The sequence below is a fragment of the Lemur catta genome, chromosome 7, assembly GCF_020740605.2.
Source record: "Lemur catta isolate mLemCat1 chromosome 7, mLemCat1.pri, whole genome shotgun sequence".
NCBI lineage: Eukaryota > Metazoa > Chordata > Mammalia > Primates > Lemuridae > Lemur > Lemur catta.
Window position 1 is genome coordinate 28,839,480 of NC_059134.1, and position 14,016 is coordinate 28,853,495.

A 14,016-nucleotide genomic window follows, 5' to 3' on the forward strand; every position below is an offset into this window, starting at 1 on the left:
CTCTCTGAGGTTTCCCTGTTGGTGCTGAGGCATGAGATGCCACCGGAGCTGCTCAGTGCCTAAGTATGCACAATTGGAACTGCAAGGAAGTTAATGCCTGCTAGGGTGAGCCTCTCCTGATAGGAGATAGGAGCTAGGGCTTGAATTTCTCCCCTTTTCTCACCTAGACAGACTGTTCTGAGATACGGTCATTCACACTGCTGTCTGAAGACTGTCTTATAGAATCAAGCAGTCATTTGCACTTGAAACTAAGTGATAGCCAGACCCTGGTATTGGCTCTCCCTCCCACCCTGTCTCACCCCACCTCTTCTCACTCCTGCTTCCCAGGCTTTCTACTTCCTGATAATACCAGCACAGTAAACTTTTGCCTCAGGTCTGCTTTCTGTGGGATCCAGGTTAAGGCATTTATCATATCCATTCTCCACTTCCTTTACTTAAGATAGTACTTTCCATTTTTAGCTAAGCACATAACTACCCAAAGGAAAGACTATAAGTCCAGCCTCCCCTGCAGCTAGACTTGGTCACATGACTAAGTTCTGACCAATGAAGAATATATATAATATATAGTTATATACTATATTATACATATTATTAAATTATGTATTATATAATAGGCAACAAATATGATAATAATATATAATATGTAATTATATGTGATATATAGTTATATAATATATAGTACAAATAATAGTATATATAGAAAGAAACAATCTGGGAAGTGTCCTTAAAGGAATGGGAGTGCCCTTCTCCTTTGTTTACTCCTTCCTCTTGGATTTACTGTGAACATGATGGCTGGAGCTAGGGCAGCCATATTTCACCATGAGGCAGAAGCCACATGTTGAGGATGGTGGAGCACAAAGATGGCAGCAGCTAAGGCTCCTGATGATTGGGCAGATACCATACCACCTCTAGACTGTGTACCTGGATATAACTGTGAGGGAGAAATAAATTTCTATCTTTTTAAAGTCACTAGTATTTTGGGATTTCTGTCACTTTCTGCTGAGCTTAATCCTAACTGGTCAAATAGAAACTTGGCATTCTATATGAATAAAGTGAGGGGAAAGGTAAAAAAATAACATCAAGTGGCATTTTACATGGCAGCCTCGTACGTGTATCCTGGAAACCATCAAGTCTACAGTACAACTGAGAGTAGGGCATCAAAGGGATGCAGAGCATTGGGTGGCCACTGTCTCAATGCTTCAGTGCCACCTTGTTCACCCTCTTCTGGAATCAGGTCACTACGCAGCCCAAAAAAAGAGTCTTAAAGAAGGTGACAGAGGCATGAAAAGGACTTGGAAAGTCCTAACAATTGGACTAGATCAAGGACCCAAGTAGATTTGCAAAGGACCTAGAGTTTGCCACCTTTCTCACCCATAGCTCCTAACTATTTATCAATAACAGCCAGCTCTGATTCAGAAATTCCTCCCAACTTTAACTGTAAGCACACATGTATATATTAACTTCTTATGTAAAAAAAGCATTTAGGCTGGGTGCAGTGGCTCACACCTGTAATCCAAGCACTTCAAGAGGAAGGATTGCTTGAGCCCAGGAGTTTGAGACCAGCCTGGGCAACAAAACACAATCCCATTTCTAAAAATAGTAATAATAATAATAATAAGCTGGTCATGGTGGCATATGTCTGTAATCCCAGCAATTCAGGAGGCTGAGGCACAAGGATGAGTTGAGCCCAGGAGTTCAAGGTTGCCTGCAGTAAACTGTGACTTTGCCACTGAACTGCAGCCTGGGTGACAGACCAAGACCTAGTCTCAAAAACAAACAAACAAAAAAGCATTATATTGATACTCAGAGTTGAGCACTAAATTGAGAGCAGCAAGTAGGTTGTAAATAACATTAAATTTGGAGTGAGGAAACTTAGATTTTAGTCACACATTAACTTCTTGGATGATTTCATTCATTCATGAATTCATTCGTTTAACAAATATTTACTGAATACTCTGTAATGCCCTGGACACTGTGCTAAGTGCTAGAGTACAAGAATAAAAGGAAAAGTACATTGTTCCTGCATTTATAGACTTGTATTCTAATAAAGAGGACAGACATCAATTTTTAGAAATCCAAGCCTTAACAATGTAACTGCTATTTAATACTACAAAGAAAAGTTACATGGAGATTGTACCAGGGAGGTTAGTATAGACTTGAGTTACGAATCAGATCTGAAGGATGATTGGGTGTCACTAGGTGAATGGAGCTGCAGAAACAGCATATGTAAAGTCCCAGCGGCCCGGATGTGGCAGCATCGTATTCTAGAAATTACAGAAGGCCAGAATGCCTTGAGCTTAGACAGCAAACGCAAACCAATGACCAGCAATGGGAAGTCAACAAATGGGTTTAGAGGGGAAGGGAGATGGGAAGGAGATGTGAGATAATCATAACTGTATTTTGACCAATTAACTCTGGATGCAGTATTGAGAATTAATTGTAGGGGAACAACTTGACATGAGAAGGCCAGTTAAGAGGCTACTGCTGGAGTCCAGAAGAAATAAGAGATGTGTGGCTTGGTTGAGGGTGGTACAGATATAAAAAAGGTAGACAGATGCAAGAGGAGGTAACATTGATATGGTTAGGTAATAGATTAGGTATGAGATTGGTGAAGGTGAGGGTTAAGGATGAGTCATCTGTCTCTAGCTGAGATGGGGAACAATGGGAGAAGACCAGAATTGAGCAAGACAAACTCTAGAGGTTTTAATTTCTGTTTCTGCAAAATACAAATCAAACTTTTTCTTGAAGTTCTGTCCAGTTCTAAAATTATATGACTGTATTAGATAATTCAATCATTTTTAAAAGTAAGGGGTGGGCTAACTTAAGTGGGAATTGCTTATAGGTAAATGCATTAGTTATCCATTGCTACATTAAAAATTACCACCAAACCTTAGCTATTTAAAACAACATTTATTATTTCATATTTTCTGTGGGTTAGGAATTCAGGAACAGCTTAGCTGGGTGGTTCTGGTTCAGGGTTTCCTAGGGAAGGCATTCAGGATATTGGTAGGGTCTACAGTCATCTGAAGGCTTACCTGGGGCCAGAAGATTCAGTTACTTCCACAATGGCTCACTCATATGACTGCAGAAGGCCTCAGGTCCTTACTGATGGCAGGAGGCTTCCATTTATCACCATGTGGACATTTCCACAGGATGATTAAATGTCCTCATAATACGGCATTTGGCTTGCCCCAAAGCAAGCGATCCCAGAAAGAGCCAACAAGGAGGAAGCCACAGTGCCTTTTATGATCTAGTCTCAGAAGTTGCATACTGTCTTAGTCTGTTCTTGGTGCTATAACAAAAATACCTTAGACTGGATAATTTAGAAATAACAGAAATTTATTTCTCACAGTTCTGGAGGCTGGAAATTCTAAGATCAAGGTGCTGGCAGATTTGGTGTCTGGTGAAGGCAGGCCCTCTCTGATTCAAATATGGTGACTTGCTGCCATGTGTACTCACATGGTGGAAGGGTAGAAGGGGAAAAAGGGTTGAACACTGTGTGAAGCCTCTTTTATAAGGCCATTAATCCTATTCATGAGAGTGAGTCCTCATGACCTACTCATCTCCTAAAGCTCTTACCTCTTAATACTATCATACTGGTCATTAAGTTTCAACATATGAATTTTGGAGGGACACAATCAGACTATAGCACATATAGTCAATTCTATTTTGTTCTAAGTCACTAAGTCTACCCTACCCTCAAGGAGAGGGGAATTAGGCTCTATCTCTTGAAGGGAGGAGTATCAGATAATTTTTGGACATATTTTAAAACCACTACAGTAAAGTTTAAATCTCATACACTTGGCACTTCACAAAGTATTGGGCAACTTTCCTTGATAGTAAATAACACTGTTGTACAGACTAAATTAAAATGAAACTAAAGTGTTATAAACTTTTAGAAAGCAGCTGCCTAGAATACTCAGTGCCAATGTTCAGCATGAATATTTACTCATTTATTTATATTTCTTTCTCTCTCTCTCTCCCCTCCGGCCCCCCACTGTAATGAGGCAAGGGCAGTCTAACAACGTACAAAGCTTAATGAGATACAAACTAGTGGATATTTGGGTCTACAGTTATGAAATACTATGGCAAGTTATTCCCTATACATACATGCTTTCAGAATAATTATAAAATACATAATGAATTCTATAAATCACACATTGCTGTGTTTGAGAATCAATTTTTTATGTGAATCAGAGTCAGAACCAAAAAATTTTAAAGCCTGAAGAAAGCTTACATATGGTGTAGTCCAACTCCCTCATTTTATTGATGAAAAAACTGAGAGTCCACCAAAAAAAAAGTTTTTCCTAGAGTTCTCACTCAGCTTGTGGCAGAAAGCCACTGGTAGTCATTTGGTAATAATGTTGGAGATGGGATTCAATGGTCTTTGAGATCCTCTTCTAGTCCTGAAATATCTATGATGTCTCAAGACAACATCTGGGAAAGGTACAATAGGTGTAATAGTCTCATTGTTTTAACACTGTTTGCAAGTAAGTTACAGAATAGTCTGTCAGATCTTTCAAGGTCACTTAGTAACTTGGTAGGAATTGGGAATTAAGCCAAGGTTATAGATTCCCTCATTTAGACTCTTTCTACTCGTTTATTACTTACCTCTGGAATTTTATTACATTTATCACAAACTAAATTGGCTTTGTTATATAAGCAAAGAGGATTAAGTAATAACTTTTACCTTATCTTTGTGGGAGACTAATATGCTCATATCTGTGAACACATTATGAATTATGTACTTATGTAATTTGATGTTAGATATGGAGAGAATAAAGGTAGGAATAGACCTGTGGTTTCCCGACTCTTAGTTTAGGTACATTAGCCATCAGATCTCTATTGACTGCACTGAAATTTTATAGCTTTATATCAGCAATTAAATTTATATGGCTTACTAGGCATACAAAGTAAATGATAAGATAGTTTTATTTGCTTTGTCTATTTTTAACTGAGGGCTATAATATTGGTGAACACATTGTGAATATGTATTTAATTAAATATGTAAGATAATGTGAATAGTATAAAGTATCATGGGTTACAATAGAAAATTATCTTGCATTTCTTTCTATGCATAGCTTTTAAAAAGTAGTGATTTTCCATTGTTATAGCTTTTTAAAAATAGTGAATATATTTTTTGATAGAAAAAAGTTTTAGTATATATCTAATATTGTTGTAAAATCCTTGGCTTATATAAAATTGTATTTTCCAAAGAAACAATTGGAAATGAACGCCTGTTTTAGTATGCTATCTATGTTCATCTATTTAACAAGTATTTACTGTATGTCTCATTTGCCATAGCTTATATAGTTTTCACAGTTCATATATTTCCAGTTATTAGGAATAAACATTTGTTCCTAGATTGTCTATAGATACTTAAAATTCAGCATGTTCCCAACTTGCCTAATTAGCATGATCTCTCAGTTCTACTTCTTTTACACTCTCCATTTACCTTAATGGTACCTATCTTGAAATCATTTTCACATCTCCTTTTCTCTTACTCCTCAAAGTCTATCTTCAAATCTTTTAGCAGATTCTGCTTCCTCTCCTTCATCCTCATCCTCACAACCTCCTAAGTTCAGACCCTCATTCTCTCTTGCATGGGCCTTTATAGCAAAACTGTGTCATCTAAAGTGCCCCTGGCAGTCTTGCCATCTTAACTCTCACTGTCATTGAACCAGGCAATGTGATGGCTGTCAATTATCTTATTACAAATAAGTCAGATCACATTATGCTTCTTCTCAATTCCTCTTATGCAAGGATTCCTATTTCCTCAAGGATGAAGGACAAATTCTACACTTCCCAGTGTGTCTCAATTTACCTTGAAACCTTTGGTTACAAACATTCTTATATCCAAAGATCAACCCCATCTTGATAGTCAGCCTCCAAAGCTGGTTGCTTTTCCTCCTGCTTCTCCTGTTAAGGAACTTCTATTCATCCCTCACTCTCCCCTCCTCCACGTGGTGTTCTCTTCTGTAGGCAGAGTTAACTGCCCCCTCCTCTGTATTCGTTGATACTACATGTCTGTCTTTATTATAGCTCATATTGTACAGCATTGTTTATTTGCCTTTCCCGTTACTGAGCCAGAGGGCAGAAACCAAGTCTTATTCAAACTAGCAAGGGGCCTGCAACTCAATGTTTGTTCTAAATCAAAAAACTTTCATTTATAAACCATTCTTGCAAAAATGAATTTTCTTCATTTTTAAGAAGTATGTGTGCATTTTTAAGAAGTATGTATGAGACAAATGCTTTCTAACTATCATCAGAATGCCAGAATTCAGAATTAGTCAATATATTATAGTGGAGTAGGATTGTAGCATAGAAGTGTTAGTAATAGATTGGTTTGGGTATATCTTTTTTAAGCATAATGTATGCTGTATAAAAAAAAGTCTTGTAACTACTGATTAATATAAAAATTTTATTCTGAAAAAAAGTAGTGTTGGCAAATATGTGCATTTTTTCTGCTTGAAATATGAGGTGCTGAAATAAAATGAGAAAGAAAATTTTAAGTTAAATCTCCAATATTTCATCTAAAAGTACATATATTTGATATAAGGAACAAAATAAAACAAGTGTGTGTGTGGTGTGGATGCGTGTGTGTGGAGATTACATTTGCAATCAATAGTAGATCTGACTCCTGACAATAAAATTCTGTCAGCTCAGTTCACCATAATTTTTCTTAGGAAAGAGTGGCTTTGCTAATTTGGGTAATTGATCCATATTGTAGTAAAACTCAACATAAATAAATTGGGTTTTATTTACACTATAAAAGTAATATAGAAAAGAATGAAGAATGAAATAAAGAAAAAAAAAATACCCATAGAAACGTTACTCAGAGATGACTATGGGTTTCAATCTTTCTTTTTTCTAACACTTCATACATTTATTTTTTAAAAAAACATAGCTCTGATAACACTGCCTGGATAGTTTCATAATTTGTTTTTTTCCCCCACTTAATACTATAAAAACTTGCCATGTTGTTATTTTATATATATACACACACATATGCATATTATACAAACATTTAAAATTGTTACCTTAATCCTTTTGTACTTCTTAAGTGTGATGACTAGGTTTTCATGCTCATGTGGGAGATGTGCCTCCCTCAAACCTTCTTACAACACCAGCTCATTACTTGACATGGAAAAATAAAATAAAATAAATTTGTTGCCTAAAATGCTACAGAGTAGATATATCTCACTTTTAGACACTTAGTTTCCACATTTATTTTTCTGTCTTGTGAATAATATTGTGATATAGCATTTATGAATAAAGCTGTTGCTCTATTTCAGATTATTTCCTCCAGAAAGAATCCCAGATATGGGATTATAGGTTCCAAGAGTTATGAACATTCTTAAAGGTTGAATCACAGTGTCAAATTGCTTTCTGAAGAGGTTACTTCAGTTTACACTCCCACTCACAATGTCTAAGAGTACTCTTTTATCTCACCAGCCTTGAATGTTATCTTTTACTTAAATATTTACTAATATGATACTCAACTAAAATGTTACAGTTTCTGGTCTGTTTGCTGTTGCAGAGGATAAGATAAAATCAAGGCTTTTGGAGTCAAATATATATGTGGGTTTGGTCATAGCTCTGCCTCTTAGCCTTGTTACATTGGGCAAATGACTTAATCCTTTTTAGGCTCTCTTTATTCATTGGTTACGAAAAAAAAAAAAAGGTCAATAATAGTATTTACCTCAAACACAGGGTTGTTTTAACCATTAAAAAAGTCACTTAAAAGAATGTTACACCAGTGCCTGGCACATGACCAACAATAGGGAATCCTTCATTTTCAGTTGCAAAAGTGTGTTATAGACTTTTGATTAGTGTACTATTTAGGAATATTTAATACATAATACTTTGACTATGCATGCAAACTGATGGTGGAAGGCTGAACAATTACCAGGAGAATTCTCGCACCCCAGGGAGAAGAAGGTCAGGGAATGATCTTTTGGTGGGCTCTAAGAACCACATAAACCTGTTTGGTTACAAACAAAGCACACACCTGGTTTCCATCCTTGAGGAATTTGCCTTTGAGTTCAACCCTTGAGTCTCTTGGGGCTTTTAATTGTTTAGAGACGTCTCAAAGGGCAATAGTGATAACTCACTGAAGAGGAAGCTTAGTGAAAGTGATCTGGATATAGTTCCTGGAAAAAATACTATCTCAACAGAGGTAAATGCTAAGGCAGGATGGATGTGAATTATTTGTTCTATAAAACTTAAGTACATTGATGAGTTTTGTTATTTGCATCTAAGGTTTGTTCACAAAAGATAAGCTAACTTCCAAACAGGGCAAGCCAGGCTACTCTAATTTTGTGCACTTGCTGTTTGTACATTCATAGCAAGTTTTGCTTTTAGAATCTCAGCAGAAAATACTGAGAGAAGGCAGCATGGAGTAGGTAAGAGAACACTGATCCGGAAATCAGGAGCTTTCGATCTAATCCCAGCTACTAACTAAAGTGAGTGGGCCAGGGTTAGACTATGATCAAATGCCTAACTTTCTCTAAATCTAGAATAATTCAGGTTTGGCTGCTCTTTGGGGCCCTGTTTCCAACTTTTTCTTCCTAGCCCACTGCTTCCAACTGCCAAAGATTGTCATTGGTAATGAAAAATTATCACATACCCTTGCTTGGATTAACTTGCACTCCTGATTTGGGGCCATATCTATTGAGGTTTGGGTGGAGTTTAAAAATTGTGCCTGAAAAAGCAAGTTTTTCTAGTTGGTTAAAACCTGCCAAAATAATTTAAACCTTCTTCGTTGCAAATACAAGTTCCTCTCAGGTAGGCCCGTTTCTCTCTGCTCGTACAGGATTTTCAAAGCGAACGGCCAAGTAACACGCCCAATTTGGTTCCCGAGTCCCTCTAGGAAGAATTCCTCCTTCGGGGGCGGCGGAGACGCCCTGTGAGTTTGCTGGCACCAGCGGGAGTTTCAAGTTTCCACTCGTGGGGGAGGCGGCGGGCGCTCGCCGAGCTTTGGGCCGGGCGGCTCCGCTTCCCCTGACCGCAGTCTTCGCTGCAGCCCAAGCCTCTCAGGAAGGACTCGCCCTATTTCCCCCGGGGCTCCAGTGCCCGCAGCCTCGTCCCTCGCGCTTCCCGGCCCGAGACCGCGACCCCCGGCTACGCCCCCCGCGAGGCCTGCAGCTGCGGACCCGCAGGGCGGGGCGCGGGCGGCCCTCACGGCGGCGGCGGGGGCGGCGGCGTTGGCGCTCAGGCCGCGGCGCGAGACCGGCCGGCCGGCAGGGGGAGGCGGGGGGCGCGGGGCAGCCCCGCCTTTTCCCCGAGGAGGCGCCGGGCGGCCATATTGCGGAGCTGTCTGCGGTGGCGGCGGCGCCTCTTGTCTCCGGCGGCCCAGCGCTCGCACCGCCGCCTCTCCCTGCCTGCCGCAGCCGCGCCGCCGAGCAGCGCCTTGGCCACACGCAGGCGGGCAGGAGCCGCTCGCTCTCCGGGTAAGCCGCCGGCGCCCTCCCTTCCCCCACCGCCCGCTCCCAGGCTCGGCCGGAGACGCTGAGGTGGCGGCGAGAAGTTGCGGGGCCCGCACTGCCGGGCAGTGGCGCCGCCGCCAGGGCCTGCCGCGCCTCAGCTCGCACCGCGCGGGCCAAGTCACCGCCGTCGTTAACGGCCCGGCTGGCCGGGCTCTTCCCGGGGCCGGCGGGACCCGCAAGGCCCGGCCCGAATGTGCCCCGTCCGGGCCAAAGTCGACCCGCAGCCGCGCGTTTCTCCTCTCCGCGGGGCGCAGGGTCAGCCCTCGGCGTCGGCCTCGGCTCCGCCACGTCCCGGGGACGGTGGGTTCCCGCCACCGGGACTGGGCCCGGGACTTGGGCTGGCACGGCCCTGAGGGTTGTTTGAAAATACAGATACTAAGCATAGGCGGAATTCTGTTTTGCAGTGCGGGGAAGGCATTTATTAGAACTTCTCCCCCGGCCTCCAGTTTGAAAGTAAGGGTGTTGAATTTCTAGAGAGCGTGTGTTCCGCCCTAGTGGCAAAGGGGATGTTGCATGACAGGCTTTGGGGCGCCAATCGCTCCCGTCGCCCGCGAGGCCAGGGCCGCGGTCCCCTGCCGTCACGCTACCTGCTGCTGCTGGCGCCTTCGGAGCCTTTTAACTTTCTCTGGTCCTCGAGGCCGCCCGGTTTGGTATCTCAGACCTCACCAGACAAGTTCAGTACCTTACAGTCCCCGTTCGTTGAAAGGGTCCTAAACTCAGTTCCAGGGCTAACTTTGAAACGGGGCAGTGCGTATTTCATATGCCATGTTTCTTTAAACATTCTCAATATTTGATTTTTTGTGGGTTTTTTTTTCTTAAAGAGTAATTATTAATGAGGTTGGAAATGTGTTAAACTTCATCAAAAATATCTTAAAATACAGTTGTGATTTTGTGGAAGACCTATTTGAGGAGCTTGATGGCAGTCCTGTGGCACTAAGACTGGCAGGATGTAAATGTAAAAGCCTAAGATAATAAGGGTTTATTTGATAAACGAGTACTTTGACATAGACATCACAATCTATTGTTTATGGAGCATACATTTTTTTAGAACACTAAATACTCTTTTATATGATGGGTGGAGCTAAGAATGAACAATTGCCCTGTTCATTTTGCTGGATAAATAATGGCTTAATCCATTTGCCAAAACAGCATCGTTAGATTTGAGAAGGGATTACAGTTTTCAGGATTTCTTAGCTCTCCCCAGTGTGTTTTATGTTCCAGAGACTAATAATACTTCACCTCAAATACGACAAAATGTAGAACTCTCTTTTTGAAGTTTGATAGTATTCTGTAAAGAGGACTGCACTTTTTCTTTGCTTAATCACTTTTTTACGTATGATGGAATTTAATAAACATTTGATATGGTTTTAGTAAGGAATCAATAGACAGACATTGGAATTCTTTACAGTTTTATTTAAATGAAACAAAATTTGATTATGGCATTTAAAAATGTTAAATTCTTGCCTTTTTGAATTATATACATTGTTTACTTCTGTATCCTCACCAGTGGAAGAACATGTAGGAGAGGCTCAGAAATGTTTGTAGAATAGATGTAATTAATTTTGGTGTAGGGAAGATATGTTGAGTCTGTCTTTTCTTTTGAAAATTGTGATTACTTAATTGAAAATCAAGTTGATTATTCTTTTCCCTGTGATGGTAAGATATGACAGACTTTGTTCTTTCTCTCTCTTGCTAATTCTCAGCAGTCTCAAGGGTGGGGAACAAGGGTTGTACTTTTGTTTATTGCTTCACCATTCCCAAGAGCAGAATTGGATTTTATTATTTGTTTTTTATCTTGGACAGGCTGTTGAAATGAAAGTCTTTGTATATTTTTATTTTACTTTGAGTTCTCAGTCTTTTAATATAATCTATGTATGATCTATGTAATAGAGTCTGAAATGTTGAATGATAGTGGGAGTCTTGTTTTTTTACCCACTTTTAATTTACTGCATTTTAGTGTACGCCATTTAAAAATGGAATCAAATTTTAACCAGTATTTCCCATAGACCAAAGACTACAAAATACCTTCTATTAAGGTTGAGAAGACTGAGCTATGGTGGGAGAGGATATCTGTAGGGTATACCTAATATAATTTCATGTTACTGCTGTGAATATGGGAAGTCAAGAAAGTTACTCTTTTTTGAGTGGCTTGGACCTTCTTGCAGAGAAAGAGCTGGTGAGCACTACTTAATTACCTGATACTACCCCTGGGGTACAGGGATTCAGTGGAGCTGGATTGGATTGCTGTGGACTCCACCCTTACAAGATTATTTTAAGTCTCAAGGTATTACTCGTCAGTGAAAGGCTGTTCTGGGAATATCCCTGACTTCTACAGCCAGGGTATGCTCACCTCTTTGGTGGTAGAGCTGTACAGTCTGACCCTAGAGAGTTCCTCTGTTTCTAGCCTATTTTAGAGAAAATATGCCTTTCCTATTTAAGTTCCTGGTATATTTCTTAATATTTATATTGAATGTGTATTTAAGCAATTTTTTAAAACTATAAAAGTAATATATTTTAATGGCAAAGTGAAAAAACCCAGAAAGGTATAAAGGGAAAGATAAAAGTCCTTCTCACTCCCCAGAATCCTCCTTTCCCAGTCCTGCTTTTCATAGGTAACTGCTGTTAGGAAATCCTTGTATGTAGAAAATGCCAGTACTTATGCAGGGATAAAATGTATGCTTTATATCCCTTATTTGTGATTTTTAAAGTCTGTTAAAATAAGGTTATAGTGTAACATTGAAGAGTGTTCATTGTGTTAAACATCGTGTAAATCATTATATTTTTATCATTTGAATAAAATCACAGAATGAAACTCCTATACTAATTCTCTAAAGTGTGTACATGTGCAAATTTATACATGTACAAATTTTCTTGGTTAATGATTGAAGGTGAACTTTACTTTTTTGTTTTTCGTTCTAGAGTATGGTATATAATTAACAGTGAGAAATGGTGTCTTTTTAAAAAGGGCTTATGACGTGGGGTATTGAAATGCCCACATCTCACCCTTTACAGAAAAAGTTTGCTGATCCCTGATTTAGAGAAAAAACATCCTGTTGAAAGGATGTTTTAGATAACAGTATCAAAGAAGGAGGTACTGCATTGTTATTTTCTGTAAAATTATATTAATAGAATTTGTAAAGCTAGGAACTTCAGTATTAGTAATTGATAGACTTTTTTTTCTGAGTTGTAGATACTCTCTATGGGATTTCAGAACCTTAAATGTTTCTTTTAATTTTGAAAAGTTGAGGTCAAATAGGACTGGCTACAGGTGAATTTGTGAAGTGAACAATCTTCAGGTTTGAAGCCTTAGGTCATTTTGAGATGCTTTCGCTGCAAATAACAGAAAATTCTGAAACTGGTTTAAACAACGAGAAATTTAACATCTTATATAATAAAGTACAGAGGCTCAAGAAACATCAAGGACCCATTCTCTTTCCAATTCTCTGCTCTGTGACCTTCCCCATTAGCGTCATACTAAGACTGCCTTTCCCCCTTGTCCCAGTTTGGCTGCCTCAAGGACTAGCATATCATCCAGATATGGCAATATCCAAAGGAATAAGAGGAGCTGTCTCTTTTCCAGAAGTCCCCCAGCAGATGTCTTCTCAGCCTCGTTGACCAGGGGCACATTCCATACCTAACCAGTCACTGGCAAGGGTAGTGGAATTGCCTTTTTTCTAACTCTGTTTTCATTACATTATTTTCATTATTCATCTGCACCAAGTGTCTTGGGTTCTTTTTTACTCACATCTAAAAATAAGATCCAAGATTGATCTGTCACACATAGTCATATGTAGGTTAGCATGAACACACGAGTTCATATCTTCTTGGGTACCAAATTTAGGTAAATTACGGAATGCAAATGCTGATTCCTGTTAAAATATGTGACAAACTACAGCCCGTGGGGTAAATCCAGCCTGTTGCCCATTTCCGTAAATAAAGTTTTATTTGAACACATGATAACTCATTTGTTTTCATATTATCTATGGCTGCTTTCCTGACACAACAGGAGAGTGGTTGATACAGACACTGTGTGGCTTACAGAGCCTAAATTGTTTATTACCTTGTCCTTTACAGAAAAAGTTTGCTGACCCCTGCTTTAAGTTGTCCATCATGCATTCAGACATTGTTATGTTCCAAGTACGCTTTGTATTTGAGAATAGAAAGATGAGTAAGATACTGAGGAGTTCATACGCTGATAGGAAGATAGTGTGCCATACAGTATATCAAAAAGTATGTTAAGTTATATTATAGTGGTGTGTGTAAACTGGAATTAATATTCTGTGCAACAGTGTTCTAAGCAGAGTTTAATATGAATTTTGAATGTTTCTTGCTTCCTACTTTTAAGAAAACTTTCTGGCCGGGCGCGGTGGCTCACGCCTGTAATCCTAGCTCTGGGAGGCCGAGGCGGGTGGATCGCTCGAGGTCAGGAGTTCGAGACCAGCCTGAGCAAGAGTGAGACCCCGTCTCTACTAAAAATAGAAAGAAATTATCTGGCCAACTAAAAATATATATACAAAAAATTAGCCGG

General features: G+C 39.7%; 1 protein-coding gene and 1 non-coding gene across 3 annotated transcripts in view; both read left to right on the forward strand.

Moving 5' to 3' along the window:
- Positions 1 to 7,044: 7,044 nt before the first annotated feature.
- On the forward strand, positions 7,045 to 7,144 carry LOC123643160. Its single transcript, XR_006736715.1, has one exon. It is a non-coding gene; the product is annotated as a small nucleolar RNA U13 (small nucleolar RNA).
- A 2,216-nt stretch (positions 7,145 to 9,360) lies between these two features.
- Positions 9,361 to 14,016, forward strand: part of RDX (radixin) — a 73,940-nt gene continuing 69,284 nt past the window's right edge. Inside the window, exon 1 of one of the 2 annotated variants that reach the window (XM_045556647.1) lies at positions 9,361 to 9,452. The gene's annotated coding sequence lies outside the window, so the exon portion shown is untranslated. The remainder of the gene's footprint in view (positions 9,453 to 14,016) is intronic. The other variant, XM_045556646.1, reaches the window with a different exon arrangement.